General features: G+C 40.5%; 1 pseudogene; it reads left to right on the forward strand.

Moving 5' to 3' along the window:
• Positions 1-16474: 16474 nt before the first annotated feature.
• On the forward strand, positions 16475-17302 carry LOC145001527 (brassinosteroid-responsive RING protein 1 pseudogene; annotated as a pseudogene).
• Positions 17303-26949: the final 9647 nt, after the last annotated feature.

Here is a 26949-nt window from a genome sequence, read left to right on the forward strand (position 1 = left end):
CTTGAGGCTGGGGAAAAGCAGTTTATGGGACCGGAGATGGTTCATCAGACTGCTGAAAAGTTGAAAATAATTAGGGAAAGAATGTTAGCAGCTCAAGATCGTCAAAAGAGTTATGCTGACAAAAAGCGAAGACCGATGACTTTTGAAGTTGGGGATTCGGTTTTGCTTAAAGTCTCGCCGTGGAAGGGACTTATAAGATTTGGTAAAAGGGGAAAGTTGAGTCCAAGGTTTATTGGACCGTTTAAAGTTCTTCAGAGGATTGGGAACCAAGCTTACAAGCTCGAACTACCAGAAGAACTAAATGGAATTCATAACACTTTCCATGTGTGTTATTTGAGAAAGTTCACGGGAGAAGTTCCCGACATAATTCCACTTTCAGAGTTGAGGATTGATGAGAACAAAAGGTTGATTGAGGAACCGGAGGCAATTGTTGACCGAAAGACTAAGAAATTGCGACGTAAGATGGTGGAGTTAGTGCTTGTCCGATGGAAACACACGAATGGGCCAAACCTCACCTGGGAGACGGAGAGTGACATGATGAGTCGCTATCCGCATTTGTTTGTTGATGTGTGATTCCGGGGACGGAATCATTCTAAGGTGGAGAGAATTGTAACGCCTGTGTTTCTGGGCTTGCCATTTTTAGCAATGTAATAGTCTAGGTTAACCTTTGTAACTAAATTTGAAATAATAAAAATTTATTATTTGTGAATTATGTGAATTATGTGATTTATGTGTTTATTTTCTTGATTTTTATAATTTAATGAATTAAGAATAAAATAAGCGTCAAAATTAAAGTGTGAGATAAGCCCGACATCTTTGCATAAAGTTGTAGTGGTTGAAACAAGGATTCCGGAGATATAAGGAATGCCAAAATCCGAGTTACAACGAAGAAGTTATGACCTGTCGAAGTTTCGAGACAGAACCGGTATGACGATGAGTGACGTAAAATATGAATTTAAGATAGAGCGATATTTAGCCTTAGCGATCTAAACGAAAGTCGTAGATTTCGTTAAACCGAGAGCGTGCATAAAAGGAACGCCCAAATCTGACTTCGTATGAGGAAGTTATGATTTTTCTAAGTTTCGACTTAGCAGTATGCAGCCCGAATACTCGATTTGAGATCGAGCGGTTTTTAGCCGAAACAATCTAAATGAGAATCGAAGATCTCATTGTTAGTAGCGAAATGATGAAAAGTTAGGCGAGAACGGACGTCAGACGAAGAAGTTATGAATTTATAACGAAGTTTTTCTGTCCCGGCCTTCTAAAAATAAATAATAAAAATAAAAGTCAAAATTAGCCAATGGAGTCTAAATGAAAGTTGTATAGTATGGTCTGACCTTCGCGTGGATATAAAGAACGTCGAAAACGGAGCTCGTATGCGAAAGTTACGCAATTTAGAAAATTGACAAGTCAATTACGCCCCGCGTAATTTGAGTACGCCCCGCGTACTCAGTCGGATGCAACTTGTCTGACCAATACTCGAGTGCCACCAGTCGACGCATGCAGTGACGTCAAAGTACGCCCCGCGTAACCCGAGTACGCCCCGCGTAATTTGATTACGCCCCGCGTAATCCCAGACCCAGCAGCCTATAAATAGAACTCGAATTCAGCCATTTTCTCTTGTTCAAACTCTTCTCTCTCTCTAATTTTTGCCTCGTTTTGTGTGCCGTTTATACCCCGAAGCCCCGGTAATATTCCCGAGCCCCGAAGCAAGATCCGAAGCCCCGAGAATCCCAAAGAGCGTTATTCCCGAGCCGAAACGCTGCCCGCGAGGAGCCCGGTTTTGTGAAGATCTTCCAGATCTACGGAGAAACACCTCTTCTGCAAGCCGTAGTGCTGCCCGATCATCTTCTGATCAATTGAGTGTGTAGTTACTTTCATTCCAACACAATATTATGAAGTATTTTATATAAAATACGTGCTATGTGTATATATTTGGTTGTTATATATGTGAATGTGTACTCACTCTCTTCTATATTATAGATCTGATTATTTCTCTATGAAATACGTGTTATGTGTGTGTGCCTCATCTGTTATGTGAAAAATGTTTTGATTGAGCATGCTATACAGGTTATGAAACTACGTATAAAAATGTATATTTTATCTACGAATATGTTGGGTAGAATATGGATAGATAGTTGGTGTGTAATAAACAGATGAGAGGCCTCGATGTTGTTTTGATCCAGTCATCTAGCGGAATTTAGATGACGACCACGGACTTTTCTAGACAGTCCAGTGGAACGCTAGCAGGCTCATAACCTGTAGGTGTTAATGAACTTGGGTGTTCATTCGCTGTATTCCATCCCCCCCCCCCCCCCCATGGTTGCCTTATTTGACTTATATTGCTGAGGAACCCCCGAAGCATGTGTAGTCGCCCCAATGAAATATTCTTAGACTAGGTCCCTTGTGTTAGTTATTTTAGGGACATAACGTGAGAATAACGGGAATGGGTAACTGGGTTATTGTTGGTTGATAATAATTAATTTAATTATTTATTGTGGGTTGAAAACCCTATATGCTCACCAGGCTCCCAAGCCTGACCCACTCAGTTGATTTATTTTACAGGAAGTGGCGCAAGAGCTTAAGATGGGCGAACATCAAGTTGCTTTGTTTACAAGTCTGTATATGTATATATTTGTTGAAAGACTTGTAATGCTATCGTTTATGCTTTATGATCTGTATCGGAACATGACATCCCGACTTTTGATTATGAAATGAAATCATATTTCTTTATGAAATGTTTTGATAAATATCTATTTTATCATGTTTTGTTTTTGGGAACAAATTCCGCAACTCTTTTAAAATTAAAAGGATTTACTCTGAAAATTATTTTAAAAAGCATAAATGAAATCGGTCTTTTCGGGTCGAGATTTTGGGGATGTCACACCTACTAATGGTAAGACTGACTTTTACTCATACATATATATAATGTTAGACTGTTATATATAGTATAGGGTGTATTTTACACTTTTAAAATACTAGGTGGTCAAATTTAACAATTATACCTTTAATTCAATTAAATTGTAAACCTAAACTTTTATGGATTTATTAAACCTCTTTTAATTATACACCTTAATTAATTAATAAAACCACAAGGGTGTGATTTGAACTTTTCAAAACATTACTAGGGTTTTAGAATTTAACATTCCTAATTAAACCTTTTAATCAACTTTTAAATTCCAAAACTTGAGGGCAAGTTTTGAAACATTTCAAAACATTAGGGTTTAGAATTTAAACATACATCAAAATTAAACTTTTAATCAAAATTTAAATTCCAAAACTTGAGGGCAAGTTTTGAAACCTTTTTCAAAACATTAGGGTTTCAACTATTTAAATTTCAAAACAACAAAACTTTTGAGTTCAAATTTAAACTATAAAACCTAAAGGGGAAAAAGTGAAACTTTTCAAAGCACAAGTATCAAATAACAAATAATCTAAATTAATATTTAATCACATAATTAACCATATTTGATTTATTTAATGATTTCTTGCAAAACAATTTACCAATTTAATCAAAATAATCAATCAATTATCACATAAGGAAGCAAATATTTTTTAATTGATAAATATCTTCAATTAGATCAAGAATATACTCATATATATCATAAAATCAGATTTATATTGATCTAATATGATAAGGCAACTATCCTTAAGCAAAAACAGCAAGAAATCCCGAAGTTTGCTCCATCTGACGAGTTGACTCGTCGAGTCAAGCATGGACTCGGCAAGTTCAGCTATGGACTCGGCGAGTCTAGCCCCCAGAAACACAAAAAAAGATTTTTTCAATCATATAATGCATCAATACAATAGAAACCAGTCTAGGCTCTGATACCACTGATGGGTTTTGGTCATAAGAACATCCTATGTGCTCATACAAACCCTAATGCTTGGATCTAGGTTTCTCTATTGTACATGCAAGTTATCCAATACTATAAACCCTAGATCTAACATATGATAATCAATATAACATATAATTAGGGTTTAGATCATACCTTGATTGTTATGTAGCAATAACAATCTAGATTCCTCTTTGTATTGACTTTAGAAAGCTTAGAGTCACAAATGTCACTCCTCTAATGGTTCACAAACACCATAAGCAAGAGGATGAAGAGGAGAAGGGATGGAGGCTGCCCAAAAATGTGTGAAACCCTAGAAGGATGCTTAGCCACGTTTTTGGGTCATAAGGGATGTATATATAGTTAGGCTATTAGGGTTATCTAACAAGGAAACCCTAATTTGGATGCTTAAGCCCTAAGCAACCCATGGACCCCCTTTCCTTAAGGCCTTGGACGATTTCTCATGGGTTTCCCCATAGAATTTGTCCACTCCTTAATATAAGACAATCCATAGCCCAAATTGCAATTATCTTATAATTACAATTCCAGTCCGTTAAGTTTAATTAATCTCTTTTAGTCACAAAACTAATTACTAATTAATTCTTGACTAATATTAATTAAACAATATGATTTCTCCTTTAATATATTATTCTCATATTATATTAATAAATCATATTTAATCCTTTCTCTCCATAATTCATCCTATCAAGTTGCTTTGGTGAAGGCATCCCAAAAGGACCAAGCACCATCGGGTCAAGTACATACCAAAATAGTTATGGACTTAGGCACTAATCCAACAAAAACCTAGTACAGTATCAGCTTGGTATGTAAGTATAACATTTGTAATGACACTATTGAACATTTATACATGAAAATATAAATAAAGTGTTTGATATTCGTATAACAAAATGTTTTTACTCTTAAATGACAAAATGTTATTCAATAGGTGTTGCATGCGAATGTTTTCATATGATAGTTATGAATCACATATTATTTGTAACCGTGTGTTTACTTGTATTCCCCCCCCCCCCCCCTATGTATTTGAAAACGTAGTTATAGGGGTATGAACTCATTTGATAGACAGAAGAAAGTGAAATGAAAACTTAGCAGAACTTCGACTGGGGAAAGTTGAATTTCACGGGATTCTCGGGAATCTCGGGAATCTTAGGAGTGAAAAACCTTCCTTCGGAACTTGGATATGAAGACCGGGGCTTCGAGATGGCTTTGGGGGGTTTAAACGCAGAGCTTCGGCATGAGAGAGAGAAGAAATGAGCAATGGAACCCAACACCTTCGGATGCTATTTATAACCCTATTTTGGGTGCCACGTCGTGGTACACCTCACCACGGCATGGTGAGGGATTCTATCCTCTTCCGTTGACGAGATGTTTGCTGACGGACCTGGCACCCATCAGTCACAATACCATGTCGTGGCTTCTTCACCACATCATGGTGGGCCTGACAGCCTCATATTTTGTGTCGAAAACTTGTAAATTTCGTAACTTCCGCGTACGAGGTTCGTTTTTAACGTTCTTTATATCCACGCGTAGGTGAGATTATGCTCTACAACTCTCATTTAGACTCCATTTACAAACTTTGACTTTATTTTTATTTTTATTTATTTCTAACGGATCGGGACACGAAAAGTCCGTTAAAAATCCATAACTTCTACATGTGGTGTCCGTTCTCTTAAGACTTTATACCGTTGTAGTTCTATTGTTGAGATCTTCGATTCTCATTTAGGTTGTACCGGCTAAAAATCTCTTGATCTCTATTTCGAGTATTTAAGCTGTCTGCTGCTATATTTGGAACTTGGAAAAATCATAACTTTCTCATACGAAGTCAGATTTGGACGTTCTTTTTATATACGCATACAGTTTATTGATATCCACAACTTTCATTTAGATACTTAAGGCTAAATATAATTGTATTGAAACTTTGCATTTTACGTTTATCAGTATTGCCGGTTTTTTTTACTGTGACTCTTAGATTGGTCATAACTTCTTCGTTATAACTCGGTTTTTAGTGTTCTTTATATTTTTGAAACCCTTGATACGATGTTTATCATTTTATGTAAACCCAATAGAGACTTTTGAACATTCATAATTTTGATGCAACTTTCATTACATGAAAAGAGATTACAAATTCTTGACCTTTTAGGTCATTACACTGATTCGAAAATATCGGGTTGTCACACCTGAACTCTTAATTCATCACCTACAGGTTATGAGCATGATGGTGTTTCCACGGGGTTGTCTATAATAGTCCATGGTCGCCATCTATACTCTGGTAGATGACTACATCTCCAAATTGTCGGACAAGGTTATAGTATCTTTCATCCTACATCACCAATTCATCATCACCTATCTATCCTCACCTAATTATCATCACCTATCTCTCATCATTTTATTTCATCACACATCAACTATTTCATCTACCCATGTTTTATCCCAACATATGAGTAGATATAAAATAAATATATAGTTTAAATCATTTAAAACATGTATAAAATCATTCATCCAGCATAGACAGCAAGTATCCAGATAATATGCACACATGACACTTAATTTGCATAAAATACTTCATATCTATGTGTAAAATGAAAATAACTATGCACTCACAACACGTAAATTATATAATAAATACTCCATATATATATATATATATATATATATATATATATATATGTGTGTGTGTGTGTGTGTGTGTGTGTAAGATGAAAGGGACTATGCACTCACTTGTTAAAGTGATGATTCCAAACTCGGATAGTGCTTCGCTTCTTAACAATATAATTTCTTTCGATGAAACCTAGTATTATTACCACTAGATTTTAGTATAATATTTACCATGACTAATTATTAGTCTTAGCATTATTATTATAATTATAAGGTCCTGATAACATTACTATATTTAAATAAAAGCTATATTAGAAATAGTGTAGGTGTAGCTTACTTACAGTGGGTTTTTATTAAAAAATCGGGCTTCGCTGGAGCAACGTTTTCTAAACCGAAAGCTTTTTCTTCTCAGAGCCGTCGGGCACTCCGGGGCTTCCTTGTCATGTGTGTGAGGTTCCCTAGACTTGGTAGGGGTTTAAGGAGGCTAGAGAGGAGTTAGATAGAGAAAGAGAGGTTATGGTGTGAAGAAAATATGAAGGATTCATCCTTTATTTATAGGGATTTTATCGTAGAGTAGTCTCTAAAATTCTTCCGTATCTTCCACGTACAAGCTCCGTTTTCTAAGTTATTTATATCAACGCGTTGGTATTTACAAGTACTACAACTTTCATTTAGAGCTCGTCGGCTAATTCTCATTGTATCTCAGATTTACAAAACTGTATTCGAATTCGTCGCGCTTGAAAAGTAGAGACTAAGCTTCGTCCATATCTTTCGCATACAAGCTTCATTTTCGACGTTATTTATATCCACGTGTTGGTATTTATGAGTACTACAACTTTCATTTAGACACCGTTGGCTAATTCTTATTCTATCTCGGGATTACAAAACTGTATCAAATTCGTCGCGCTCGAAGAGTAGAGACTAAGCTTCGTCCATACCTTTCACATACGAGCTCCTTTTTCATCTGTCTTTTTACTGTTTTACTCCTATTAACTATATATTCATTTCTCGTCTAGATTATTTTGGCGAAAAATCGACCGATCTAAAATTCGAATTCTGGGTTGTGCACTGTTATGCTAAATCTTAGAAAATCATAACTTCCTCATACGAAGTCAGATTTGGACGTTATTTTTATGCATGCTCTCAGTTTAACATATAGTATGACTTTCTTCTAGATCGCTAAGGCTAGAAAGTATTTTTGTCGTAAATTCACTTTTTACGATTCTCAGTGTCGCGTCGGTTTTGCCGTAAAACTTCGACGAGTCATAACTTCTTCGTTATAACTCGGATTTCGGCGTTCTTTATATGTACAAAAACTTTGTTACATATACTATAACTTGGTTAATATTATTTATTCTAAATAATGTTCTATCAAAAAGTCATTTTTGACGTTCATTGTCTCTAAAGTGATTAGCCCGGATCTACAGGCGTTACACGGAGCCCCGAGGGCTTGAGGTCATGCTTTCCAGCTCACTATCGAGGAGGCTAGGACAGCACTAGAAGTTGTGACTGGTATTTTTCTATCCCCTATCTTATTGATTATAAATGTTTTATGCTCATATGTTTGTACCTTTGTTAGGTACGTTCCTAGTGAACCCCTTGCTTTCTTTAGTGTTGTTTGACTTGGGTGTGAGTCTTTCTTTTGTTTCTATGTCCTTCAGTAGGAAGTTTGCTTTGCCTATGGGGGAATTGGGGCATCCTTTTATGAGATTCTATCGCCAACGAACACCAAGTTTCTGCTTTTTCGGTTTATCAGGGTTACGTTCTAGAGATCTTTGGGGTATCCTTTCCGATCGATTTGATTCTGATTCCTATGGGGGATATCTGTTTGATCATGGGTATGGACTGGCTAAGCTATTTTAGTGCCATGATCGACTATGAGGGACATCGTATGGTAGTTCGAACCCCAAGTGGGGGAGAACTGGTTATTTATGGAGAGGACACCAGTATGGGTTCAGGGTTTTATTCAGAAACCAGGGCTCGAAAGTATATTCAGCATGGGTGTGTAGGTTATCTGGCCTATGTGGTGGATACACGGGTTGGGGATCAGGTGTCAGTTGTTGATGTTCTGGTTTTCGAGGAGTTTGTTGATGTATTCCTGGAGGAGTTACCCGGTGTGCCTCCTAAGAGGCAGGTCGAGTTCAAGATCGACCTTGTTCTAGGTGCTGCCCCTATTGCCAAGGCGCCATATTGATTGGCACCGCTTGAGATACAGGAGCTGTCATCTCAGCTGTAGGAGCTGCTAGGCAAGTAGTTCATCTGTCCGAGCACTTCTCCGTGTGGAGCGCCGATTCTTTTTGTCAAAAAGAATGAAAGTTTACACCGGATGTGCATCGATTATAGCGAGCTGAACAAGTTGACGGTGAAGAACCGTTATCCCCTTCCGTGGATTGATGATCTCTTTGATCAGTTTCAGGGAGCATCTTGGTTCTCCAGGATTGATTTGAGGTGTGGGTACCATCAGGTCAGGGTGAGGGAGGAGGACATGGAGAAGACCGTGTTCTGGACTCGTTATGGACATTACGAGTTCGTGGTGATGCCATTTGGGCTCACCAATGCGCCAACAGTATTTATGGATTTGATGAATCGGGTATGTTGGCTGATGCTCGATCACTCAGTTATCGTGTCCATTGATGATATCTTCGTGTATTCCAGGACCAAAGAGCAACATGAGTAGCATCTTCGCGAGCTTTTGGGGGTTTTGAGGCAAGAACGACTTTATGCTAAGTTCTCGAAGTGTGAGTTTTGGTTGTGAGAGGATCAGTTCCTTGGACACCTCATTAACCCGGATGGCATTTAGGTCGATACGGATAAAAGCGAGGTGGTGATGTGGTGGGAGGTTCTGAAATCTCCCTCGGATATCAGGAGTTTTTTGGGTTTGACAAGGTACTACTAGAGATTTATTCAGGATTTCTCCAAGATTGCAGTGCCCGTCACTCATCTGACGAGGAAGGGGTGGATTTCTGGTGGGGCCATGAGCAACAATCAACATTTGAGACCCTTCGGCAGAGACTTTGCGAGGCCCCAATCTTGACCCTCCCGGAGGGAATTGATGATTTTGTGGTTTTCCGTGATGCATCCATCACCGGCTTGGGAGCAATCCTCATGTAGAGAGGACGAGTGATAGCCTATGCTTCGTGACAGCTAAAGAAGCATGAGATGAGATATCCCACGCATGATCTTGAGTTGGGAGTGGTAGTTTTCGCCCTCAAGATTTGGAGGCATTACCTTTATGGGGTCCATTGCACTATCTACACGGATCACAAGAGCTTGAGGGATATTATGGATCAGCCGAACCTGAACATGAGGCAGCACAGATTACTGGACGTAGTCAAGGATTATGACTGAGAGATCCTTTTACCATCCCGGTAAAGCAAACGTGGTGGTGGATGGCTTAAGTTGTAAGTTGGCTGGACCTTTTGATAAGTTGACATGTATGAGGATATATGTGGATTCTCCACTAGTGGGTTTGATTAGGGAGACTCGGGATGAGGGTGTTCGAGAGGAAAATTGGAAGACTGAGAGGACCAAGGATGAGATCACCATATTTGTGTCGGACATTCGTGGTTTGTTGACCAATTGCGGTCGGGTGTGGATCCAGTGTCTAGTGTGGTTAGACAGATTGTGTTGGAGGAGGCTCATAAGTCTCGTTATTCTATCCATCCGGGGGCCATCAAGATGTATCGGGACCTAATACTGACTTATTGGTGGGCGTGCATGAAGGGAGAGATAGATTGGTATGTTGAGAGATACTTAACCTGCAGGATGGTCAAGGCTGAGCATCAGAGGTCGCATGGCAATTTTCAGCCTATGGAGGTTCCCATGTGGAAATAGGAGTAGATTTCGATGGATTTTATCACCAAGTTGCCGAAGACGGCAAAGGGTTTCAACATTATTTGGGTCATCGTGGATCGATTGACCAAGAGTGCTCACTTTCTGGCAATTCGAGAGAGCTTGTCAGCCGAGAAGTTGGTCGATGTGTATATTCACGAGATCGTTGCTCACCATGGGGTTCCGATCTCTATTGTTTCAGACCGTGATGTTCATTGACCTCCCATTTTTGGAAGACGTTTCATGAGGAACTGGGCACGCGGCTGCATTTCAGCACAACTTATCATCCGCAAACCGACGGCCAGAGTGAGCGGATCATTCAAACTCTCGAGGATATATTTCTATCCTACGTTATTGAAATTGGTGGGAGCTGGGATTCCTACCTACTCTTGCAGAGTTCTCCTACAACAACCGTTTCCACTCCAGTATCGGTACCCCACCTTTTGAGCTTTTGTATGGGAGGAGATGCCATACCCCAGTCTGTTGGGGGAGGTTAATCATAGGGTCATGGGCTGGACTGTTGTGGTTCTATAGACTACAAAGATGATTTAGCATATTAGACAGAGATTGCAGACTGCTCAGAGTAGGCAGAAGAGTTATACTGACCAACGCCGATATGAGTTGGAGTTTCAGGTCAGTGACATGGTTTTGCTAAAGGTCTCACCTTGGAAAGGTGTGATCCGCTTCAAGAAGAGGGGGAAGTTGGGTCCCTAATTTATTGGACCATTCTAGGTTATTTCCAGGGTTGGCAATCTTCCGGAGGTGGCCAATCAGATTCATAACACTTTCCATGCTTTGCAGTTGCGGAAGTGCGTTTTGGACGAGGTTGCGGTGGTATCATTGGATAATACTTAGGTTGATGAGAGTCTGAACAATGTCGAGAGGCCGGTAGCTATTCTATAAAGGAAGATAAAGGTTCTGCATAGCAAGGAGGTACCTTTGGTAAAGGTACAATGGCAACATCGGAGGGGATCCGAGTGGACCTAGGAGCCGGAGGCTAAAATGCAGGAGCATTATCTGGATTTGTTCCTCACAGCAGGCTTTGAGGACGAAGCCTAGTTCAAGTGGGGGAGAGTTGTAACATTTGAATTCCAGGTATGAAATTTAATCCTTAAAAGTCAAATTCTCTTTGGAACTCATCGAGGTGATGGCCTCAACTTGATGTGTTGGAAGCTTTTGGGTTGCGCATATTTTTGGACCAACTCGATGAGTTGTTGAGGATAACTCGATGTGTTGGTGGTTGATTAAGAAACCCTATTTTTTATGGTGTACCCTATTTAAAGGCCTTATACCCTTTGGGTGGGCTCCTTAATCGTCCCCCCTGTCTAAAAACCCTAGTCTCGTGCTTTATCATCTATATTTGAGTGCGTGTGAGCTTAAAGAGTGTTTTCTTGGTGTTATTTTGAAGAGCTTGAATTTGGTGGTGCTTAACTTGAAGTGGGAAGCTTTAGGTCTAGAATCTCCTTGAGTTTAGCTACCTTTTTTAGGCTTTTGAGTCCAGAGCCGAGTTTTGGAGTTAGATTTTACCAGTTCAGCACTACTTGTAAGGTGATTTTTCATCACTGTACTTATGGTTTGAACGCACCAATGCCAGTCCTTTTTGGATGATTATCCTCATTGATAGAATGTTGCTATGTTGTTATGATCTGTTGGATCGGTATCCTGGTAGATAGGATGACACTATGCTTATTGATCTGTATGATCTATGCTTGACTGTTAATTGACTATGTAGTTATGAGTTATGTATATGTCGACGTGTGTGTTTGTGGTTGGGTTGAGACGGTCCTGCTTTGTGTTTTAGGCCAACAGACTCATGGCGGTCCGGATAGACGGAAGGCCTACGAGGCAGTCCAGTCATGTCGAAGGCTCGGGAGCAGTCCGGATAGGCTGTTGTAACAACCTAAATTTTAAAAGAATTTTTTTTACTTTTTAATTAATAAAACATAATTGCTTAAACCATAAAATCCCAACATAACTATTTTCAAATCATCAATTCATTACAACTTATTCAAATCATCAGAATGTCCCCAATTCTAACAGTGAAAGACAGTGATAGAGTGCACATTGCGCCATCACGCCTTGCCCTTGCCCTTGGGCTCAGATGTACCTGAAACAAATCAACAACATGTAAGCGAAATGCTTAGTGAGCTCCCCAGAGCATACCACACACCACACATACACATATTCAGTTAGCTAACTAAAGCTACACATATATCACATAAGCCATGTATACATAAAACATGTATTAGTACCATGGGCTACCCCACATGGTCTTTACCTATGACTGTCATGGGCTCCCCCACATGGTCTTACATCCAATTACATGGGCTACCCCACATGGTCTTTACCTAGGACTGCCATGGGCTACCCCACATTATCTTACATCAATGCGATGGGCTCCCCCTGGGGTCTTCATGCAAAACACACAATCACATATCATATCAAATCACAGAAAGACCAACACATATATCGTAATCATATAATGAGTCGGCCTTGGCGCCTTAGACCCATAGGTATGGTAAGAAGACTCACCTTTGTCTGCTGAATACAATAGTTGCTCTTTTAACAGTCTGAAACCTCCTAAGCTGAATGACAATATTAATCAATCATAGAACTTTGGTTAACCAAGGGAATCCAGCTCCCCCAATCCTTCCATAAGGCCCAAATATCCATCCTTTGCTAATGGGCCCAAAGCCCAAGTCCAAAATCCTTAATGGGCTTCCTAGACCAATAAAGACCCAACAATAATTCCATGGCCCGCAACAATTATATGACACATAATTTCCAAATTTCACCATGCCCAATAATCAAATGAGGCACAATTAGCCTAACGGCCCAAAATAGATTCGGCCTATCTGCATTGCGTATGCTCGGCGTACCATCCTGGTACGCGCAGCGTACTGGGACATGGGACTACGCCCCGCGTACACTGGGTTACGCCCAGTGTACCCTTAGTTTGAGCAATTTCCCTATTAAGTGCTTAATACTCGAGTTCTTTACGTCCGAAATCCATATCTAAGTCTGTAAAGATGTCCTAAGGCATAAAGTTGGCAACTTTATGCCTTTGCATGTCTCATACACACCCAACTTCTCCATTAAGACCTTTCCAAGGTCTTTAACCCATGCATGAGGCCAAAACCCCCCATCAAGCTTCCATTTTTATGGTACTAAAGGACCAAAGGACCTTAGATCTGTCTATCCAATCTCCTGGAGTTGCTTAACTCTCAAAGGAGGTCCAAAATCATCCAAAAAGGGACCAAACAAGAAACCCTAACTAGATCTAGAGATTAAGATGAAAAGGTGCAAACTTTATACCTCCAGAAGCTTTGCAAGATGACTAATAGGCAAGATCATGAAGCACCAACTCGTTCCAAGCTTGCACAACCACTTCTCCTTCTTAAAAGAACTCTAAAATGCCCACCAAAACCCTCTCCTTAAGCTCAAAACTCTCACACACAATACCATAGCTAAAAGTAGATGAAAAGAGGCTCAAGAGGCTAATAGGGTTTGTTCCAAGAGGCTAAAGGATGATTAAATAGGGGAACAAGTTCGGGATTTAGGGTTTTGACCCTTTGATGCGCACGCCCGACGTACCCTCATGTATGCCCAGCGTACGTGAGGCTCCTCCGCGATCATTCATGCAGAGTAGGCTAAGAGTACTCATAGGTACGACCAGTGTACTCAAGGGACCAATTATGCTTAAACATAAATTCTTAAGGGTTTCAAGATGTAGCGGGTTTTGGGTGTTACGGCTGTAGGCCTTACGAGGTGGTCCAGTCAGGCTGAAGGCTCCTTTATGCATGATGTTGTTTGTTATGTTATGTGATGGTATTTTGGGGAATACTCACTAAGCTCTGTGCTTACAGTTTTTTATTATGTTTCAGGTACCTCAGATAATCGCAGAAAGGCGAAGCTTGATCGTGCACCTCCTCGCATTTTGTGTTATGATTTCTGGGAAAACTCAGATGTGAAACCTATTTTGAAATAAATATGTAATAAATGCTGGTTTTTTGGGTTTATGTAAAAGTTTTAAAATTTTCAAAATTTTATGGATGTTACATAATAATTATTAATAGATTAGTCATTAAATCGAACAGACGTGTAACATCAATTAAAATAACTCGTTATAGAATAAATATTACCGTGTAACCGATAGACATGAAAACTTATTCAAATTTGTTATCATAACTTGTCTTTATATGTGTAAGGGTTCTTGGATTCTTCCTCTCCAAATCATAAAAATATGAAGGAAGTCTTTCAAAGCCTTCTTCAAGGGTCCCCCTCAACAGATTTAGAGCATACATTTTAGCATTTCATGCTTGTCAATATGAAATATGTACACTAAGATGGTCATTTAAAGTTTGTTGTATATGTTTCCCCCACAACATATTATTTGTATTATCAGCTAATATGCCTTTCAAGAAGTGACCCAATACCTTTTTGTTGTCTTGTCGATGATGGGGAAGGAGTTGTGTGTTTGAGCAAGTGTGGCTCTCTGATAGTCTAACAACTTGAAATATATCAATATCTTTATCTTTTGGATCCTGTATCTGCCATTTAAAATTTTCCACAAAGCAAACAACTTCGTACATATCTTTTATTGATTTTATCACTTTATATTGGAATCCTTCAGTAACACAATTGAATCCTAATTTAAGCTAAAGTTTTTCTTTGCTTTTGAAGAATTGATACTTCTTTACATAGTAAGTATAATTGTGGGATGTGGCACCTTTACATGTTTATTGAGCTAATTCAAGCAATAGTAAAGGTCCAAGTATACCCTAATGAGTAGTTTGTGTATCTTCATAATCGGATGATTAATAAGGAAACTTTTCCTCATGTAGTTTTCGAGATTTTAGGGGATCAAATTCCACATCTTCATGTTCAGTATCATTCCTATCAAAGTCAATGAAACTTTGAAAATGTTCAATTGGCTCTCTATTACCATCATCAACCAACAACATTAGTTTTGCCTCATCATTTGCATATTCATCAACATCAACTGTTGGGGAAATATCATTATCAACCTTACATTTATACCTAAAAACACCTCGTATATATAAGGCTATTGTAAGAAGGAACATGGTTGATTATCACAGGTAATAAATTACAATTTTGGTTACTTCCAGCACTAGAAAATCCATTACCACCATAACGATTTTCCCTAGGAAATCGTTGAATACCACTTTCCATAACATTATTAACAAACAATTGATTGTGTTAGGAGGCACACTACTAACAAAACTAAGAAAATATATGACATCACTATTATCAAGAATTTGCATAACTATATTTGATCCATGACATTGAAAAGATAGACGTACTTGATTAGTGTGTAACCTGGACTTGAAAACAGCCAACACGATTAACCCAACGGAGTTGATATCATTGTGTATGTCTACACCAAAGTATGTGTAATCTGGAGCAACATATTGCATAGATCCATCGATACGATGTCATTGCCCTCCACTAGAAACTAACACTCGAAAGAAAAAAATTCATATACATGCTCATTCTTTTTTATTACGAAAACCATCAAATAATATTTGCTTGTGGACGAATTGGGGAACAAAGACACAACTATACTACATGTAGCTTGTTGATGAACAAAGAACAAAAATTCTCTATTTTTACCACTCTAGAATGGTCGTACATTCCATAATACATTTTTTCAATCCGAAATATACGAGTATCAAATTCCGATCCCAAATCCTACTAGCCACCACCAACTCAATAATGAATATAAATACTCTAGAATATCGTATTCCAAAAAACACGGTCTGAAATTCATTTTGTTAGTCTAGAACATACGGTTGTTAGATACCGGACCCGATACTTACCAACCATCCAATTCGGGAATGAACGAAACTACTCGGAAATACGATCTTCCGGAGTAACTGATCATTTATATATATATATATATATATATATATATATATATATATATATATATATATATATATATATATATATATATATATATATATATATATATTATTAAAATATTTGTTTACTATAAATACTCTTAATTATATATTTATATTATATATGTTAAATTACTTGATTTCCCGATTTTTAATTTCTTTTAGCAACTGCATATTAGATTCTGTAAAACAAAAAAAAATAATAATATATGCATTCAAGTATTTAACTACCACTATCCCTCCACAAATATATCCATACTTCCACGCCACCCTCTCCTCCATATTCACCGTCGTCATCATCTAAACTAATCGACTGTTTTCACCAAATTCTGACGTACAGTCAGTCTCTCATCCGAATGATCAGTTTCTATCAATTTTTCATCTCACCCACCTGAAATTTTCGAAATTCAAACCACATTTCACAGAAAAAGAAAGGCCACCCTGCAAATCATGGGTTTTCCAGTGGGTTACACAGATCTCTTCCTCCCAAAACTCATCCTCCATATCTTAATCCTTCTAGGTTTCATCCGTAGCCTCACTTCCTCCATTCTCTTCTTTATCGGCCTGGAAGATCTACTTCAACCAATATCTGAATCCAACACGCCTCAACCTCAGCCTGAGCAGTCAACTCAATTTCACTCGTTATCCGCCGTCCTCCTCCGTGAGCTCCTCCCCGTCGTCAAGTTTTCAGAGCTCGTAGACCCGCCGGAGAGCTGTGTAGTCTGTTTGTATGAGTTTGATGCCTGCGACGAGATCCGTGTGTTAAATAACTGCAGACACGTATTCCACCGGTGCTGTCTCGACCGGTGGATGGACCATGATCGGAAAACTTGCCCGCTTTGCCGGACGCCGTTTATATCTGATGATTTGCAGGATTCGTTCAATGAACGTTTATGGGCTGCTTCTGGTATCGCCGATTACTATGGCGATTCATCAATGGCTGTTACTTTTTAGTTAGATTTCGTTTTGGTAACCCCAATATCTTTTTACTTTTTTTTTTTTTTTTTTTCGTATAATGAGTTATGAGTTGAATGTTCGGTTTATGTAGTTTTTTATTTTTATTTTTATCAATTTATGTAAAGTGAATTTTGTGCCTGATTATGATTGGTAAATTTTGTGATTGACTGAAAATTGTGCAACATAAATTGATGATTAACTTCACTTTCTATAATTTGAAACAGCATGTAAGTATAGCCATCGAACTTTTGGTTAAGTGTGTTAGAAATATGATTTGTAGGCGAGACTTTGTTTTAATTTAATAAAAGATATATAAAATTTTATGTTTTATACGATTGTTCGTTACAATATTTTAAAACACAAATTTTTGTATATTTGAAACACAAATTTTTGTATATTGATCAAAGTTTCTTATATAAAACATTAAAGCTTGGTCTAACCATACGTGTAACTTTATTTGGAATATTGTGAAATGGTCTTTTGAGGGGTTTGGATGTATGTGTCAAAACTATACGTATCTTTATTTTATGGGATTGATTTGACGAAATTTATGGCATTCTCTTATGAATCATATGTCGTGTACTAGAATAGTCGAATGAATCTTCTTTCAAATCATTTGATTGGTCTAAAAATAAAAAAAGAAGTAATCGTATGAAATTAAAGACACTCAAAAATAAATTATTTTTATAACTTGTGATTAGGGATACAAACAAGTTGAGACAGTATGTCCAGGTTTGGTCTCAGCTCATTTAAATTTTTTTTGGGGTTGAGGCCAAGCTCAGCTCGTTTCAAGCCTTATGAGATGAAGCTCGAGATCGATTCGTTTAGAATTGTATAGTCTTGGGTTCGGTTTTGGCTTAGCTCATATATAGTATATCCTAATTGTTTAAAACAATGTTTATTTAATACTTATTTATTTTAATATATAAAAACAAATTCCAATAAAATTATATATATATATATATATATATATATATATATATATATATATATATATATATATATATATATATATATATATATATGGGCTCGCTTAAGCTCCCGAACCTAATCGAGCTTAGTAACACAAGCTCGAGCTCAAGCTCGTTTAAGAAACAAGTCTAATCTTAAGATCAAATTCAGTTCAAGCTCGTTTAAAATCAATTTCAAATCGAGCTTTTAACGAGTCGGACTTGAGTAGCTCACGAGTAGTCTAACTCGTTTGCACCCTTATTTGTCTTTTTTTGTATAACTTTCTTCTATTTAATCATGTGTATACTTACATGGTCATATGAAAAGTATTTTCATGTCATTGTCATTTTGTCATCGTAAATGTATCATATTGAACTTCGTATACAAACCATATCATGTAACGCCTCGATTTTCAGGTATTGGCTATGTAAGAATTTTATTGATTTCAAGGCCTACTCGACAAGTTGGCTGCCCTACTCGTTAAGTAGCAACGGGTTGGTTCGCGTGTTTTAGTGATTTACTCGTCGAGTCCAAGAAGGAACTCAACAAGTAGGAGATGGTAGATGAAACCCTAAATCACGGGCTATTGTGCCCTATTTAAAGGATCATTGGCCTTCGGCCTCCCCTTCACAGCTTCTTGGCACTCTTAAACCCTAAACTGTGTGTGTGTGTGTTTCTTTGGTGTGATAAAGCTTGGAAGAGAGGGATCTTGGTAAGGAGCACTTGGGGAAGCAAGGAAATCAAGGCTAGGAACTTGTGTGGAGCTAAGAGATTCATTAGTTGTCACTCTCTGGAAGGTATTAAGTTGTTTCTTTGATTCATCTCTCTTTTAATCTCTTTTGGTGGGTTTTAGGAAAGGCTTTTGGTGTTTGATCCAAGATCTGAAACTGCAACTTCAGATCTGGACTCCCTTTGGTCTCTAGATCCATAAAAATAATAGTTTGGTCGAGTATGATTCTCCCCTCAAGTGTTGAACTTCACTTCAAGCTTAGTTTTTTCATTTTAAGGGCCTTAAAGCTTTGTATTCACGTAAAGCTTGCAACTTTACGTGATAAGCAGGCCTTGGAAGGTTGGATCTGTAGTTTGGAACCTTTGCATGGCTTAAAAAGCATTTGTATGGATGAAGGATTGAAGGGACTCGGCAAGTCGCATAGTCGACTCAACGAGTCATATGGAGATGGTCCTAAACTCGACGAGTTGGATGAACAGCTCGGAGAGTCTGATGAAGATTGTCTTGGACTCGGCGAGTCAGTAGAGTGACTCGGTGAGTCGGTTAAGGTTCTTACCAACCGTTGGATGCGTGAAAACTTGTCGAGTTGCAGGGGGAAAACTCGACGAGTGGTCAAGGGATTTCAACCGCGAACCTTAGGAACTCGACGAGTCACTCTAGTGACTCGGCGAGCATATGAGTTATGCAGGGAACTCGACGAGTGGCTGGATACACTCGACAAGTCCAGGTCAACATGGACTGTTGACCCGGGCAGTTGACCTTAACCTTGACTTTGACGTTGACCAATGATTGACCAGTTGACTTATGGGGTATCTGGGAATTTATGAACCTTATGACGTGTTTAGGTATAGGTGGTGGAGTTCGTGGCGGTGATTCGAGAGTTGAGCTTTCTATTTCCAGTCGACAATTGCAATGTGAGTTATCCTCACTATACTCAAGGATCTAAGGCACCACGGCCGACCCTTTGGATTGTTATTTGGTTATGTTATGTTACTATGATCTGTTAGATCGGTATCCTAGAGGGTAGGATAATATTATGTAGTATGTGTTATGATATGTTAGATCGGTATCCTGGTAGATAGGATGGTATTATGTGCTATGTGGTATGATCCATTAGATCAGTTGTTGTCTATAGACTGATATGTGATTATATGTTATGTGTGTGTCTATATATATATATATATATATATATATATATATATATATATATATATATATATATATATATATATATATATATATATATATATATATGCACATATTTGTTTGGCGGTTGAGGCTCGTCTGCTTTGTGCGAAAGCCAATAGACCTGGTCATTCCAACCTATTGGTTGTGGGCCGTGAGTATTCCATCCCGAGGATGATCGGACTCATAGTATATGGGCATTCCAACCTGTTGGTTGTGGGCCTGGGGTATTCCATTCCGAGGATGATTGGACCCATAGTATGTGGGCCTTCCAACCTGTTGGTTGTGGGCCTGGGGTATTCCAATCCGATGGTTGACTGGACCATAGTATGTTGTTCGTGATTCTATGTGTATTGTTATGAGTATGGGTATTTTGGGGGAACTCACTAAGCTTTCGGGCTTACAATTTCAGTTTATTGTTTCAGGTACATTGGGGGATCGCAGCAAGGCAAAGGCGTGATCGCATAGCTCCTCGCCTTTTGTTATGGTTTCTGGGAAAACTCTGATATAAACTATTTTGGAAACAAAGTGGTAATAACTATTGATTTAAAAATGTTTCTGAAAAAATTTAAATTTGGCTTAAATTTTATGGGTGTTACAAGTTGTTATTAGAGCCTTGGTTTGAGTGAATTGGAGGAACACTCACGTGAATCCAGTCTCAAATTAAGGAAGGATTTTAAATATAATTTCTAAATGGTTTTCAAAATAAGTAAAGGAGGATGCAGAGTGTACGATCAGCCGAAGCCAGTAAGTAGACCCCAAAATACCATACAGTTATTTGGTTATATGATATGTTAGGACAACATTTTAGTACTAGGCTAGGGATCTTCAGGAATTGCATGATAGAATTGCCTGATTACATGACACCTGCTAGCCAAGGGTTTTCCTTACATGAGATTGACATCATTACTGTAGTTACTTATGTATGCATCACGGTTGTATATAATCAAGATCTTATAGCCTGAGAATGTTTGATTTGGCCTTATGTTCTGTTCCTAATAAGTAGGTCTTAGGGTAGGATTGGATATTCGAAATTCTATAGGGTCCAGCGTTATGTATGGCTAACATACATTAGTGCTACAGGTTTGCTGGAAGTTTCATGGGTGGGTTATGAGAGGACCGGAGGTCAACTATGAGATAGTTATTCCTCTAGGGGTGAGGATTGAGCGTTCTCTATGTTTATGTATATGGATAGGGTGTTTTAGTGATACTTGAGACAAATAGGGGTAGGTGTGGAAGGTAGTATGGGCCCGTACTACTGAAAGCACAAGACCCATACGCATAGCAAGGAAGTCACAACCCCTAGGGTTTGGTCGGGATATAGTCCCCTAATATTTGTGCGGATTATCTGATATCTTCCTATTGTATTTTCAGTATGGTGGTCACGAGGCATTTCGTGTCGGGATCCGGATCGGGATCAGGGCAGGGTGATCAGGAGGTCCCAGTAGCCCCTGAGGTTATCAGTCAGGAGGAGCCAGTGTTGACAGAGGATCGAGTCAGGGAGATCATCCGCAAGAAGGTGGTCGAGATTTTCTGGAGTCAGATTCCGGAGTTGTGTGGGACTATTAAGTCTACCATGATAGAGTACTTTGATGACAGATACGCAGCCCTTGCGAAGACGGCCGCCGCTGTAGCTACATCAGCTGTAACCACGGCAGGAGGTGGAGTGGGAGCCAGTCGGGGCTTCCAGTATAGGGACTTCGACAACACGAAGCCCCCTACTTTTGATGGGACCGAGGAACCCATCAAGGCTATACGGTGGGTTTCCGATATGGAGGGATGTTTCTTTACCTGTTCATGTCCTTCTGGCCAGAAGGTCAGATGTGCCCTGAACCTGCTCAGGTTCGGGGCCAAGGACTGGTGGAGGCTGACGATAGGGTCATACTTTGACGAGCAGAGAGCTATTGTCACTTAGGAACAGTTTCGGGACATATTTTGCGCCCATTACATTCCATGGGTTGAGCGGGAACATTTGGCTCAGGAGTTTTTGAGTTTGAGATAGGATGGGGAGTCGGTGACGTAGATCACTCACATGTTCATTGAGAGGGCGATGTTCTGCCTAGAGTTTGCTTCCGAGCAGGATTAGATGACTCGTTATCTGAGCATGCTCAAGACCGATATCTGACAGTTTGTGTCTACCTAGCGATGTGATACTCTTTTGGAGTTACAGGAGGCCGTGAGGCGGCGTGAGTTAGAGATCGAGTTGCAGTTAAGGGAGCAGGCAGGCCCCAATACAGGGACGTGCCGTTTAGGGAATGGATGCCACCGGTGTGGCAAGTAGGGCCATTTGGCCAGGGATTACAAACAGCACACTCCAGCCTCCGGAGTTAGACTTTGTTATCACTATGAGCAGGTGGGGAATATGAAGGCCCAATTCTCTCTTCTAGCCGCCAAGCTAGCGCAGGCTACAGCACCGGCTACTCTGAGGATTGCAGATGGGAGGCCAGTTAAGGTAGATCCTCTGAAGGCTCAGGGTCGTTCCTTCTAGCTTACGGCTGAGGAGGCAAGGATAGCACCGGATGTGGTTGCCGATATGTTTCTATTCTTTACCTCATTTATTATATCTGTGTTATGCTTATCTGTTGTACCTGTGTTTAGGTATGTTTTTAGTGAACTCATTACCCGCTTTGGTTCTATTTGACTCGGGGTTGAGTCGGTCCTTCCTGTCTCAAGCCTTCAGTAGGGATTTTAATGCGCTAGTAGGCAAGCTAGATTGTCCGTTGTGAGTCTCTATCGCCAACGAACACGGAGTTTCTAATTCTTCTTTCTACCGAGGATGTGAGTTGGAAATCTTTGGAGTGTCCTTTCTGATTGATTTGATTCTGATTCCCATGGGGGGAAGTATGTGTGATTGTGGGGATGGACTGGCTTAGTTGATTTGGTGACATGATAGTGTGAGGGCCAGCGAGTGGTAGTTCGAACCCCGAGTGGGGGAGAACTGATTATATATGGCAAGGGAACCAGAATGGGATTCGAGTTCTGTTCAGCGACCAGGGCTCGATAGTATATTCAGCACGGGTGTGTAGGATTTCTAGCATATGTAGTAGATACGTGAGCCAGAGATCAAATTTCACTTTCTGAAGTTCATGTGGTCAGGGAGTTTACAGATGTGTTTCCGAAGGAGTTGCCAGGAATACCTTTGGAGAGGCAGGTCGAGTTTCAAATCGACCTGGTGCATGGTGCGGCCCCTATCGCCAAGGCACCATACCAAATGGAACTACCAGAGATGCAGGAGTTGTCGTCATAGCTGCAGGAACTGCTAGGCAAGCAATTCATTCGACCTAGCAGTTCTCCATAGGGAGCATCGATCCTCTTCCTCAAGAAGAAGGATGGTTCGCACCGAATGTGCATTGACTATAGGGAGTTGAACAAGCTAACGGTGAAGAACCATTATCCACTCTCGAGGATACATGACCTCTTCGATCAGTTACAGGGTGCACCTTGGTTCTCCAAGATTGATTTGAGGTCGGGTTATCATCAGGTTCGGGTCAGAGAGGAGGACGTGGAGAAGACCACGTTCCGGACTCATTATGGTTATTACGAGTTTGGGGTGATGTCGTTTGGGCTCACCAACGCGTCGACAGTATTCATGGACCAGATGAATCGGGTCTGCAGACGGATGCTCGATCGCTCGGTCATCATGGTTAGTGATGATATTTTGGTATATTCCAAGACCCGAGAGTAACACAAGGAGCACCTCAGGGAGTTATTAGAAGTTATGAGACGAGAATGGTTGTATGCCACATTCTTGAAGTGTGAGTTTTGGTTACGAGAGGTCAAGTTCCTCGGATATCTTGTCAACCAGGAGGGGATCTTGGTCGACCCGGCCAAGATCGAGGCAGTCATCCAGTGGGAGGTGTTGAGATCTCCCTTGGATATCATGAGTTTTCTGGGTTTAGCAGGGTACTACCAGAGATTTATTCGAGGTTTCTCCATGATTGCGGTACCCCTCACTCGTCTGACGGGGAAAGCGGTGGATTCTTGGTGGGGCCCTGAGTAGCAGAGGGCGTTCGAGACTCTCCGACAGCGGTTTTGCGAGGCCCCAGTTTTGACACTTCCAGATGGAGTGGAGGATTTTGTGGTGTTCTGTGATGCATCCATCACGGGGTTGGGGCAGTCCTCATGCAAAGGGGATGGGTGATAGCCTACTCGTGGTAGTTGAAGCCGCATGAGACGAGGTATCTTACTCATGATTTAGAGATGGGAGCGGTGGTGTTCGCTCTCAAGATATGGATACATTACCTGTATGGGATCCGTTGTACCATATATATACATACCACAAGAGCTTACGGCATATCATGGATCAGCCGAACCTGAATATGAGGTGGTGCAGGTGGCTGGATGTAGTCAAGGACTACAATTGGGACATCCTTTACCACCCCGATAAAACGAATGTGGTTACGGATGCTTTGAGCTGCAAGTCAGCTGGGTCTTCCACCCCAACAACATGTATGAGGATAGAGATGGATTCTCCACTTGTGAGTTTGATCAGAGATGACCAGGTTGAGGGCATGTGACCGGAGAACTGGAAGATAGTGAGGATCAAGGGAGAGAACGCTCCGTTTGTGTAGGATAGTAAGGGATTATTGACCCGATGCGGTTGGGTTTGGGTTCCGATGTCTGGAGGAGTCACGCAGACAGTCATGGAGGAGGCTCATAAGTCTCACTTCTCTATTCACCCGGGGGCCACCAAGATGTACAGGGATCCAAGTTTGAGTTACTGGTGTCCATTTATGAAGCGAGAAATCTCTTGGTACGTCTAGAGTTGCTTGACCTGTAGGATGGTCAAGGTCGAGGATCAGAGTTCGCATGGTATGTTGCAACCTCGAGAGATTCCCATGTGGAAATGGGAATAGATCATGATGTATTTCATTACCAAACTACCAAGGACGGCGAAGGGGTTTGATGCCATATGGGTCATAGTAGATAGATTGACCAAGAGTGCTCGCTTCTTGGCTATACGGGAGAGTTCTTCAGCTAATAAGTTGTCCGACATGTACGTTCGCAAGGTCGTCTCTCGCTATGGGGTTCCGATCTCCATCATTTATGATTGGGATGTTAGGTTTACCTCCTGTTTCTAGAAAAAGTTCCACGAGGAACGGGGCACACGATTGCATTTTAGCACAACATTTCATCCCCAGAACGATGGTTAGAGCGAGCGAACCATTTGGGCCCTCGAGGATATGTTAAGGGCGTGTGTTATTGACTTTGGTGGGAGTTGGGATTCCCACCTACCGCTTGCATAGTTACCCTACAACAACAGCTATCATTCCAACATTGGCACCCTACCTTTCGAGCTATTGTATGGACGGAGATGTCGCAACCCTGTTTTTTGGGGTGAGGTTGGACACAGGATGATGGGACGGACGGAGGTAGTTCTGCAAACTACCGAGAAAATTCAGCAGATTAGGCAGCGATTGCAGACCACTCGGAGTTGGCAGAAGAGTTACGCCGACAAACGCCGATCTGAGTTAGAGTTTCAGGTGGGTGATATGGTACTCCTAAAGATGTCACCCTGGAACGGTGTGATCAGCTTCAGGAAGAGGGGAAAATTGGGTCCCCATTTCAATGGTCCATTCAGGATCCTTGCAAGGGTTGGCAAGGTAGCATATAGGCTAGAACTACCGGAGGAGCTTAGCCAAATTCATAGCACTTTCCACGTTTCACAATTGCAAAAGTGCATTTTGGATAAGGAGGTAGTAGTATTGTTGGATTATATTCAAGTCGATGAGTGCCTGAATTATGTGGACAGGCCTGTGGCCATTCTGGAGAGGAAGATGAAAGTCCTGCGGAACAAGGAAATACCTTTGGTGAAGGTGCAGTGGGAGCATCAGAGGGGATCTGAGTGGACATAGGAGCCAAAGGCAGAGATGCGGGAGCACTAACCCGAGCAGTTCATCACGACAGAATTCGAGGAAAAAGTCTAGTTCAAGTGGGGGAGAATTGTAGCGCCCTAATTTCCAGGTATTATCTATGTGAGAATTTTATTGATTTCAAGGCCTACTCGATGAGTTGGCTGCCCTACTCGTCGAGTAACATCGGGTTGGTTCGCGTGTTTTAGTGATCTACTCGCCGAGTCCAAGGAATTTGACGAGATGGAGCTGGCAGATGAAACCCTAAATCCCGGACTATTGTGCCCTATTTAAAGGATCATTGACCTTCCTTGGCCTCCCCTTCACATCTTCTTGGCACTCTTAAACCCTAAATCGTGTGTGTGTGTTTCTTTGGTGTAATAGAGCTAGGAAGAGAGGGATCTTGGTAAGGAGCACTTGGGGAAGCAAGGAAATCAAGGCTAGGAACTCGTGGGGAGCTAAGAGATTCATCAGTTGTCACTCTCTAGAAGGTATTAAGTTGTTTCTTTGGCTCGTCTCTCTTTTAATCTCTTTTGGGTGGGATTTAGGAAAGGATTTTGGTGTTCGAGCCAAGATCTGAAGATGCAACGTCAGATCTGGACTCCCTTTGGTCTCTAGATCCATAAAAATAGTAGTTTGGTCGATTATGAGCCTCCCCTCAAGTGTTGAACTTCACTTCAAGCTTATTTTTATCATTTTAAGTGCCTCAAAGCTTTGCATGCACATAAAGTTTGCAACTGTACGTGATAAGCAGGCATTGGAAGGTTGGATCTGTAGTTTGGAACCTTTGCATGGCTTAAAAAGCATCTGTATGGATGAAGGATTAATGGGACTCGGCGAGTCGGATAGTCAACTCGGCGAGTCATATGGAGATGGTCCGGAACTCGGCGAGTTGGATGAACAGGTCGGTGAGTTCGATGAGGATTGTCGTGGACTCGGCGAGTCGATTAAGGTTCTTACCAACCGTTGGATGTGTGTGAACTTGTCAAGTTGCAGGGGGAAAACTCGACGAGTGGTCAAGGGGTTTCGACTGCGAGCCTTAGGAACTCAACGAGTCACTCTGGTGACTC

The sequence above is a fragment of the Lactuca saligna genome, chromosome 6 (assembly GCF_052625555.1).
Source record: "Lactuca saligna cultivar CGN05327 chromosome 6, ASM5262555v1, whole genome shotgun sequence".
Taxonomy (NCBI): domain Eukaryota; kingdom Viridiplantae; phylum Streptophyta; class Magnoliopsida; order Asterales; family Asteraceae; genus Lactuca; species Lactuca saligna.